This window comes from Octopus bimaculoides, chromosome 14 (assembly GCF_046866305.1).
Source record: "Octopus bimaculoides isolate indiv1 chromosome 14, ASM4686630v1, whole genome shotgun sequence".
In the NCBI taxonomy this organism is placed as follows: Eukaryota; Metazoa; Mollusca; class Cephalopoda; order Octopoda; family Octopodidae; genus Octopus; species Octopus bimaculoides.
Window position 1 is genome coordinate 4,769,376 of NC_142941.1, and position 12,500 is coordinate 4,781,875.

The 12,500-nt window shown below is 34.8% G+C and overlaps 1 protein-coding gene across 1 annotated transcript in view; it reads left to right on the top strand.

Moving 5' to 3' along the window:
- The window catches only part of LOC106870072 (uncharacterized), a 48,518-nt gene that overhangs the window by 2,802 nt on the left and 33,216 nt on the right, over positions 1-12,500 (top strand). Inside the window, exon 1 of the mRNA XM_014916043.3 lies at positions 1-226. This exon is cut by the window's left edge and continues 2,802 nt beyond it. The gene's annotated coding sequence lies outside the window, so the exon portion shown is untranslated. The remainder of the gene's footprint in view (positions 227-12,500) is intronic.

Below are 12,500 nucleotides of genomic sequence, written 5' to 3' on the forward strand. Positions count from 1 at the left end.
GACGAAGAGAGGGAAGGAAGAAGGAAAGTGCCCGATGGTAGATCGAAGGTGTTGGAAACTCATAAAGTTGGGTAGATGAATAAGAGAGAAGTGTTTGACCACTCCTCAGCCAGTCCATCTATCCATCCAGCCACTCGGGGGTACCTGCCCACAGATAGATGATAATACAGACGGTGTGACAGGGAGAAAGAATAACAAAAACACCAGCAAGTGTCTCATCGTTCAGGTAAGTTTCCTAGTTTTTTTAATCGTCTTAACTTGTTTATCTATTAGTCTATCTATTAGTCTATCTATGTGTCTATACATATATATATATATATATATATATATATATATATATATATATATATATATATATATATATAAGTATATACATACATATATATACACATATATACCTGTATATCTCTCTACATGTCTGTTTCTCTATTTGTCTGTCTATCTATATGTCTGTCTATCTACCTATCTTTCTATCTATCTGTCTATCTATCCACCTCTCTCTCTATCTATCTGTCTGTCCGTCTATTTGTGTATCTGTCTATCTATCCATATGTATGTATGCATGCATGTATGTCTGTCTATACATTTAGTTAACTGTATCTGTATGTAAGTGTTTGAATGTATCTATATCTATAAATATATATATATATATATATATATATATATATATATATATATATATATATATATATATATATATAAATATGTATCTATATATATATATATATATATATATATATATATATATATATATAAATATGTATCTATATATATATATATATATATATGTATGTATGTATGTATGTATGTCTTTCTATATTATCTAACTATATATCTTTCTTTCATTCCGTTTATACTCATCCATCTATCTGTGCCTTTCCTTCCGTCTATCAATCTATCAGTATATATGTATACACACAAACACAAACACATACATACATGCAAACATATATACATACATACATACACACACACACACACACACACACACACACAACGACAGATATACACCGATAAACACACACGCGGATATATAGAAAGACAGATAAACTTATGGACAAACAAATATATAAGCTGATTAAAAGATATATATGTATGTGTGTATGTATGTATATAAACATGTATATGTACGTATGTAAACATTATATGTATGTGTGTATGTATATATATATATATATATATATATATATATATATATATATATATATGTGTGTGTGTGTGTGTGTGTGTGTATTATTAAACTGTTTTTTTTTACATGTAACATTCTAGTATAATTTAGTTTTCTTTTCTGTATATATATATATATATATATATATATATATATATATATATATATATATATATATATATATATACATAGTCAAGTATATGTATATATATATATATACATAGTCAAGTATATGTATATATCATATAGGTGTATATATGTATGTATATACATTCATATATATGTCTGTTTTTGTGTCTACAAAAGTACTTGTATATCTATCTACCTATCTATATTTTTATCTTGTTTTCTCATTCACATGTAAACACATACGTGTGTTCATATATATGTATATAAGATACATTCATACATACATACATACATATATATATATATATGTGTGTGTGTTTATGTATACATCTCGCTCTGTGTGTATGTGTATATACATATATATATATATATATATATATATATATATATATATATATATACATATATATATATATATATATATATATATATATATATATATATATATATATATATATACATATATATATATATATATACATAAATACATACATATATGTATAGAGAAAGAGAGAAGCGGGAAGGGTGTATGTGTCCATTTATATATATATATATATATATATATATATATATATATATATATAGATATATATATATACACGCATATGCATATATATATATATATATATATATATATGCGTGTGTGTGTATGAAGTGTATACAGATACACACACACACACACACATAGATATATCTGTGCGTGTGTATGTATGCATGTTTGTTGAACTTTTGCTTCTCTTCTTTCTCTCTCTCTCTCTCTCTTTTCCTACAGCTTCTCTAATTTCTCCCTCCTTATCATTCTACTCTTTATTTCTTTTCTCTCCTTTTCCTCTCTTTCTCCTTCCACTTTCTCTCTATCCCTTCCCTTTCCTGTCTGTCTCTGTTATCTCTTCTTACTCAACTTTCTCCTCTCTCTCCCTCTCCCTTCCTCCCTCGCTCTCATATTTCCTGTCGTTTTATATTTCTATCGTCTGCTTCTTCCATTCTTTATATCCCCCCACCTTTCCTTCTATTCACAAACCGCTCCTCTCACTTTCCTCACACGCAGTCTCTCTTTTTCTTACACACAAACACACATGCACACTCACACACACATACACACACATGTCTATCTTTCCTTATTTCTCTTCTCTTCCCTCTCTTCCTTTCATTTTCTACCTCACCTTTCCCTCTCTTCTCTTATTTTCTCCCTCTTTTTCTTTACTTTCTTTCTCTCACTCTTCTCTTTTCCTCTTCTCTCTTCCTCACTTTCTGTCTGATTCTTTCTTTCTATTTCCTTGTCACCTCTTCACTCTTCTTCTTCTCTCTCTCTCTCTCTCTCTCTTCTGTATGTCACCTCCTTACTCCCTTCTCCTCTAAGTTCTTTCCCTCTCTCCTCTCTTTCAGCCACCCTCTCTCTCTCTCTCTCTTATACCTCATCTCCCCTTTCCGTTTCTCTTTTCTGTCTGTCGTTTCTTGTTTCTCTCTTTTTTCTTCCTGTCACCTCCTCACTCTCTGTCTGCTTCTCTTTACCTTTTCGTTTTCCTTGTCATCACTTTATCTTTCTCTCTCTCTCTCTTCCAGAGTATACCCTTTCTCCCTCTCTATCCACCTCCTCTTTGACACATTTCTACTTTTCTTTTTCTTTTCCCTCCCCTCTCAACACCGTCACGCTTTCCTCTTTCTCTCACTTCTCTACACTACTCTTTCTCTCTCTAGTTCCCTCTCTCTTTTCCCCCCATACATACACCAACCCTCCCCTTCTGATTCAACCATACAGCTCCCCTTTTTCCACCCCACCACACTTTCCCTTTCCCTCTCTACTCTCAACGCCGTCGCCTCCTTCCACGCGTGTCTCCCTCTCTATCTGTCTCCCTCTCTATCTGTCTACGTTTCTCCTTCCACATCTCTCATCATTTCTCTCAATTTAAGTTTCTCTCAGTCACCCCTTCAGTTCCATACCTCTCTCTCTCTCTCTCTCTTTCGCTCGCACTCCCTATCTCTCTCACTTTTATTAATTTTCACACAGACTCTCTCTGTCTCTCTCTATCTCTTTCTAGCTGTGTCACTCTCTCTTCTACAAGTCATTCCCTTTCTCTTCTTCCTCTCCCCACCGACGACTTCCCACCCTCTATCATCATGCAACACATGGGATTATGTGTGTATGTATGTATGTGTGTGCATATATATATATATATATATATATATATACACATAAATACACATATACTCATTTGTGCAATATCTAGTGTGTAAGTATATATATATATATATATATATATATATATATATATATATATATATATATATATATATATATATATAGGTGTGGGTGTATGTGTGTATATATACATATATGTGTGTGTGTGCATATATAGATGTATATACATATGAATTATATATATATACATACATGTATGACCCCACATAAAATATAACTGTCAATCCATATGTATATATGTATGCATCCACACATACACACATATGATTGTGTATATATTTACTTACATACAAATACACAAATTGATTTCTAACTTAGGCTCAAGACCAAGTGAGTTAATATATATATATATACATACATATATATATATATATATATATATATATATATATATATATATATATATATATAAAGAAAACAATCTATATATTTATATATCTATCCATCTATCTACCTACCTATCTATCTATCTATATATATATATATATATATATGTATGTATATTATGTATATATATGTGTGTATGTGAGTGTGTTATATATATTATGTGAGAATATTTGAATAAATATATTAATCTTTAGATATGCACATATATATATATATATATGTGTGTGTGTGTGTGTGTGTGTGTGTGTGTGTGTGTGTGTGTGCATATCTAAAGATATATATATATATACAGACATTCATATATGTAGGTGTTTGCATATATAATCATTATATATGTATATATTTTATATTATAACCAATATATATATTATAGATTGATAGGCAGGTAGGTAAGGTATTCAGCTAGTGGAATATAGGAATATAGATACACAGGTATATATATACATACATAGGTAGATAGATACACACATATATATGTGTGTATCTATACATCCACATATATATATACATACATACATACATATATATATATATATATATATATATATATATATATATATATATATATATATATATATATATACACATACATATATATATATATATATATATATATATATATATATATATATACATACATATATATATATATATATATATATATATATATATATATACATATATATATATATATATATATATATATATATTATATATGTGTGTGTTTATATATGTGTATGTTTGTATATATGTATACATACATAAGTACATTAGGTGAATATATATAATATATAAACATGCATGCATACATACATACATACATATATATATGCATATATACATACATGTATATACAGTTATATGTATGTATATATACATATATATGCATATATATTTGAAGACAGACACGCAGATAGATGTGTAGATAGATAGATACACAGATAGATAGACTGACAGACAGATAGATAGAGAGAGAAAGAGACAGATAGAGAGAGAGAGAGAGAGAGAGAGAGAGAGAGAGACAGATAGATAGATAGATAGATAGATAGGTAGATAGATAGATAGATAGAGAGAGAGAGAGAGATAGACAGACAGACAGACAGACAGATTTCACTATTCTCAATGTTTATATATATCTACCACCAAACTTTTCAGCCTTCTCCCTCTTCTCCCCCCCCTTCACATTTTCACTTCCCATATATCACCTCTCCTCCCTTCCCACTCTCTCTCTCTCTACCTCTCGCTCTCTCTGGGCTGTCCCCTCTCTGAGCTTTGTCCTTTTCCTTTTCTCTTTATTCCTTTTTTTTCTTTACTTACCTCTTTCTTTCTCCTCTCTTTTTCTCTACCACTCATTCTCTTTTTATATATATATCTCATTCCCTCATATATTTATACACATTTTTCCTTCTTTAATACCATCTTTATATAGACACAATATACATAATGCACAAATACATACATACATACACATATATAAATCTCATTTGGCTCTCACACTTTCAATCTTTTTTTCTGTATCTCCTCCATCTCCTTTTCACTCTCTTTCTCATTCAATTTTTTACTCCTTCTTCATCTGATTTCATTCTCCCTTCCCCCTTTCTCTCTCTCTCTGTCCCATTTACCCCTCCCTTAATTTCTTTTTCTTTTACTTTCTTTCTCTCTTTTTCTTTCACTAACTCACTTATTCTTCCTCTCTACTTTTTCTCTCTTTTTCTTTATCATTCTCTCTCTCTCTCTCTTTTCTACTCACATTCATTCTCATGTTCTAACCATTTGTTCTCCATCTCTCTCTTCTCTTTCCCTACTACCCTCTCTCTCTCTATATATATATGTTTCTATTCTCTCTCTCTCTCTCTCTTTCATTTTATTTTTCAGTCTGCTGCTCCCTTTCAATTCATTTCATTTCACACAATTCCACACACGACTCTCTCTCTCTCTCTCTCTCTCTCTCTTTCTCCCTTTCTCTCTCTCTCTCTCTCCCTTTCTCTCTTACTCCCTCTCTCGCACTCTCTCTCTCCCCTCTTTCCCTCTTTGCCTTTTTCTCTCATTTCCTTTTTCTTTCCTTTTCTTCAATGCCTCTTCCTATCATATCTAAAACTTCTCATACTCTCCCTTCTTTCTCTCTTTCTCTTTCTCTCTTTACACACATTTCTTCCCCCCTTTCCTTTTCTACTCTCTCTCTCTCTCTCTCTCTGTCTCTTCTACCATCCCTCTCGCTCCTTCTTACTCTGTCTCTTGTTGGCTTTTACTCATTCTGCCTCCCCCACCATAATTTCTCTCTATCTCTTACTACCACTCTCATCTCTATGTGTGAGTGTATATATATATGAGAGTGTGTGTGCATTCACACACACACACACTGCTCTTTTTCTCCCTCTATCTCTCTTTTTTCTCTTTCCTTCTTTCCACTGCATTAAGTTTACTACTTTCTCCTTTCTTTTTTTGTCCTTCGTTTTTCTCTCTCCTTCCTATGTGTATGCACTTACACACACACACACACATACACACATATACACTGACCTTTCCTTCTCTCTCTCCTCTCTTTCCTTTTCTCCCTCTCTCACTTTCTCCACTTCTTGACACACTTCTCTCTTTCTACCCCCTCCTTTATCTCTCCCCCCTCTCTCTTCAAACTACGTCTTCTCTTCCCTCTCTCTACAAGCTATGTCTTCTCTTTCTTCTCTTTCTTTATCACTTTCTCATTCTCTCATTCTCTCGGCTGCTTCTCTTTCATTTCCCTTCTGTCTGCTTTCCCAGCTGTCATCTCTTTCTCTCTCTCTCTCTCCATATATATATATATATATATATATATATATATATATATATGGAGATATGTGTGTGTGTGTGTGTATATACACATACATACATATGTCATCTCTCTCTCTATCTCTATGTATATATATTTTTCTTATCTCTCTCTCTCTCATATTTTCTCATGTCTTTCTGTCTACTTTGATGTCCTTTTTCCCTCCACCATCCCTCCATCCCGCTGTTGTCACATTTGTCTATGTTTTCATATAACTCTTAGCCTATCTACCTCACTCCCCCCCCTCTCTCTCTCTCTGTCCACTTACGAACACACCCTACCCATTCCCCTATACCCCCCACATCTTTTTTCCTTTCTTCCATTCTTACAACCATCCACCTCCACCTCTATCTGTACCCACCACATTCACATATATGAACAGATATCAAAGAAATGCATATGTCTCTTACACACACACACACATACACATACACACTCACATATACGTATGTATATATCTGTACGTTTGTATGTCTATATATGTGTGTCTATCTATTTTATATCATACAATATATATTATTCTTTTACTGGCCACAGTCCAATGACGATGGCCATGCTGGGGCACCAGCTTTAAAGGTGTTTCAGTTGATTGCAACACATACACACACACACACACATGCATACATATGTGTGTGTGTAGACAGGGAGAAAGAAAGGACAGAGGGGGAGGTGAATATATATAGAGGAGGGTGAAGAGGGAAAAAGAATATATTTATATGTAGACAGACAAACAGATAGATAGATAAAAGTAGGAGAGAGTGAGAGAGAGAGAGATATAGATATGTCATAGTTATTCAACAAAAAAGAAGAAAAAGAGTATTCACTGTATGCTGCAGATTAAGTATATTATTTACTTCAACAGAGTTTCTTTTCCTTGGAAAGTAAGTTTCATGCCACAGCGATCTTCAGGTGTGAATTCCACCTGATGATCACAGCAATATCATGAAAGTCACATCACAAAAAAATGCAATTCTGTTTTCATAAAAATACATGTGTGTTTGTGTGTTTGTGTGTTTGTGTGTGTGCTTGGGTGCAGATGCAGTCATGTCCATTTGGCTAAGAAGTTTGCTTGCCAATCCTAAAACTATGTGTTCGATCTCACAGCACAGTATCTTGAGCATCCAAACTTTTTATCTCATTTAAAAGTTATTCAACAATCGGGAAGTAGATTGGGGAATGGAAATTAAGGGAGAAGTTGTCAAAGGGATCTCTTGTTCAAAGTGCCAGCCTTTGAACAAAGATCTCCATATAAAGCCAGCTATTCCATCTTCAGAGAAAAAGAATTAAAGAATATTCTTTATAAAGGATATTAGTGGTTGCCAGTTCCATTGTGAAAAAGACCACTCATTGTACATTATGTTACAAGACTCAATTTAATCTGTACTCTCTCTCTCTCTCTCTCTCTCTCTCTCTATATATATATATATATATATATATATATATATATATATACATACATACATACATATACATACATACACACAACTGGCTTGTTTCAGTTTCCATCTACCAAATCCACTCACAAGGTTTTGGTCAGCCCAAGGCTATAGTAGGAGACACTTACTTACTTAAATGGTGCCATGCCGTGGGACTGAACCTGGAGCCATATGGTTGGGAAGCAAACTTCTTACCACACAGCCATGCCTGTCTCTCTCTCTCTCTTTATGTATATATATATATATATATATATATATATATATATATATATATATATATATATATATATATATATATATATATATATATATATATATATATATATATATATATATATATATATATATATATATATATATATATATATATATATATATATATATATATATATATATATATATATATATATATATATATATATATATATATATATATATATATATATATATATATATATAAGCAATGTTAATTCTCTAAATGAAGTATTAACAGTAACTGCACGATAAAGTGTAGTATATTGCCACTTAAGTGTGGCTGACCCCTAGGGGTGGATGTTACTGTTGCTTTTAGCCCCAGGAGGACATCTCCTCCAGCTGGCTTATCGACACACGACTGTGGCAAACAGGACACAGTCGTGTGTCGATAAGCCAGCTGGAGGAGATGTCCTCCTGGGGCTAAAAGCAACAGTAACATCCACCCCTAGGGGTCAGCCACACTTAAGTGGCAATATACTACACTATATATATATATATATATATATATATATGTATGTATGTATATATCATTATTCATATGTATCATCATCATCATCATCATCATCATTGTCATTTGAGGTTTGTCTTCTATACCATGCAGTCAGGATGGTTCAACGGAATCTGATGAGTTGCGTATATATATATATATATATATATATATGTATATATATATATATATATATACACACATATATACATATATATACATATATATATACAAGTTGTGTGTGTATGTGCGTACATGTATATGTGTTTAATTTATATATATCTATTTACACAAATACATGTGTATATGTATGTGTAGGTATATGTATTTGTGTGTGTGTGTGTGTGTATATATACATATATTCCCTGATTATATGGTGTGTGTATGTACATATATACACACTTATATGTGTGTGGTTGTGCTGCAATGTTGTGGGGGACATCTCCTCGGCGTCCTCCCACCCCACTTCCTCACAACTATCAAAGGGACCTTATACTACTGCATATTATTATATAAACTGACCCCTTCAAGCTATTTACTAATCACCATCAAGAAGTATTGTCATGTGGACCCTAACCTCAACCTCCACTGACTCTCACACACACACACAGCCCCCATTCACATCACTGTCCCCTCTCTCTATATATATATATTTCTCTCCCTTTCTCTTTATCTCTGTCTGTCTCTCTCTCTTTGTTTTATATATATATATATCTGTCTTACTCCCCCTCTCTGCTGTGTCTCCCTTTCTAATTTATCTCTCTCTGACTCCCTCCTTCTCTCTCTTGTCGCTGTTCTATCTCATTCTCATTACACTCTATCTCTGCTATCTCTCTTATCTTTACAACACCCCCTCTCTCTTGCTTTCTCTCTCTCTCTCTTTTCTCTGTTACCTTCCTCTTTGTACCTCCCAATATAAATCCTATACTGTCTCTCTCTCTCCCTCTCTTTCCTTCCCTCTCTCATTTATCTCTGCTAATAGTCACTCTCTAATATATGCTGTGTTCCCCCTCTCTCTGTCTCTCTCTCTCTCTCTCACACATATCACTTACTCTGCTCTCTTGTGTCTGTCTCTGCTATACCTCTTACTCTCTTATCTCCCCTGCCCGCCACCTCTCTCTCTCTCTCTCTCTCTCTCTCTCTCTTCTCTTCATATACTTTTCCCTACTTTATATCTTCTGTCACTACTTTCAATCTCCCCCTCCCTGTCTTTCCTTGTCCTCTCTCTCTCTCACTCTCTCTCATATCTCTCTTCTTTCTCCTCCCCTCTCCCATATCTTCTGATATTTTATACTCCCCCTCTCACTTATATATCTGCTGTTCCTTCTCACTCCCACCACAGTGTCTATTTATTGACTTTCTCCTCTCTCTCTCTCACACACACATAGCCTCACCCTCTTCCATTGCTGTCTTTTCCCTCTCGTCCCCCCCCCCATCTCTCTTATAATTAAACTCTTTTTCCTTTTTCTTCTTCTTTCTGGTTATTCTGATTAGAAAATTTACCCATCCATCCAACCTCCATGCTCGCAAGGCATAGAAATAACAGCCAAATTTGTTGCAGATTGCATGTTTTTATTTTAAAATAGGAAGGACACATTGGATAATATATATATACATATATACAATTTCTGGATTTTAAAAAAAAATGCTGTTGATCCATTGCTGGAAACATTTTTGATCCTAGTCTGCTTGCTCAGAGCTGACCTGGGGTTATATAACTTACTACAACAACAACAACAACAACAACAACAGCAGCAGCAGCTTTGGATTGTGTACTTCTAGAAACACTAGATGGGATGGTCATTGTTGGGACGTCTTTGATTATAGAGATCAGATGGATCTGATCTGGGGTCAAACAACACTAACGATATATAATGTAGGCCAAGATACACCACATTTGAATAATTGACTGGATGGTCACGGTTGGAACGTCTTTGATCAGGGCTGACCTGAGAGTAAACACATAGATGCTGACAGCACTAGTGACATGCTAGAAATGGCAGCGAAGGGACAGGAATTATTTAAATTCATGTTAGTGATGGAAGGCATTTTTTTTTCTGTTACGTCATTGGTTACGAGTTATCCCGTTGACCCAATTGACAGAACTGCCTGTGGCTGAGTGCTCCACAAACTCATGTGCCCTTAACATAGTTCTCAAGGAAATTGAGCGTGGCACAGAATGGGACCAGATCTGCCCTTATGAAATACAGGTACAACTCATTTTTGCCAGCTGAGTGGACTGAGCAACATGAAATAAAGAGTCTTGCTCAAGGACATCAACAGGAATTGAACTCCTGGCCTTATGACTGTGAGCCGAATACCCTAACCACTAAGCCACGTGCCTTCACTCAAGTGGATTCCTTGACGTTGAGTGAGGATAACGAGTGCATATGTATGGGTTATTTGAGGGTTGCATTGAGTGAGGGTAGGCTGTATGATGGTGGTTCACTTCAAGTTGAGTGTGGGTAGGTTGTATAATGGTGGTTCACTTGAAGTTGAGTGAGGGTAACGAGTGTGCATGTATGGGTTATCTGAGGGAATGTTGAGTGAGGATGGGTTGTGCAATGATGTGTTAATTGATGCAAAGGTGAGAGAAGGTAATTAGTGGTGGACTGAGTTAATTAAAGTTAATTAAGCTTAGCTAAATGTATTGGGTGATTTACTTGAAAGAATGTTAAATGAAAGGGAACTGGTGTGGGTTAAGGAATAGCTGGACAAAACAAGGCTGGACAGGGGTCAGAGAAATGACGTGACATATAACACGAAGGGCCGTGTGGTTGGTTCTGTAAACAGACGGAGAAGTTGGGTGTAGAGAGATGGTTCGGGCAAGAGGTGGTCAGTAATGGAGATTTTAAGGAATTATGGAGACATTATGCCAACAGACATCTGAGAATAAGGATGTCCCCTTGTGGTGGGAGAGAGAGAGAGAAAGAGAGAGTCCTAAACTCTACAGGTATTTTCCACAACTCTTTTTTAACTTTGATATTTTGAAGACAGAGAGATGGAGGCACTTGGCCTAGTGGTTAGGGTGTCAGCACCATGATCGTAAGATTGTGGTTTCGATTCCTGGATCGGGCGACAAGTTGTGTTCTTGAGCAAAACACTTCATTTTCACGTTGCTCCAGTCCACTCAGCTGGCAAAAGTGAGTAATGCTGCGATGGACTGGCGTCCCATCCAGCTGGGGTACACATATGCCATTGAAACTGGGAAACTGGGCCCATGAGCCTGGCTAGGCTTTAAAAGGGTGCATTTATATTTTATTTTATTTTGAAGAGAGAGAGAGAGAAAAAAAAATACTGATATCGGGTCAGGTTGTGGATGATGGTATGGGGTGGGGAGAGCAGCGATGTTAGCAGGGGTGGCAGTGGCGGCAATGGTAGTGGTGGTGGTGGTGGTGGGACACTGATGATAATGGCAACCATTGCCTACCAGCATCACAATCGAAATGGTGGTGGTGGTGGTGGTGGTGATGAAATTGGCTGGATTTGAAACTTCCACCAGTGTCTTTCTACCTAACCACAGCAACAAAGAGTCGTATACATACACACAACATATGCATCTATATATATATATATGTATATAGATGATGATGATGGTGATGATGATGATGAGAGAACGAGAAACTCACTTA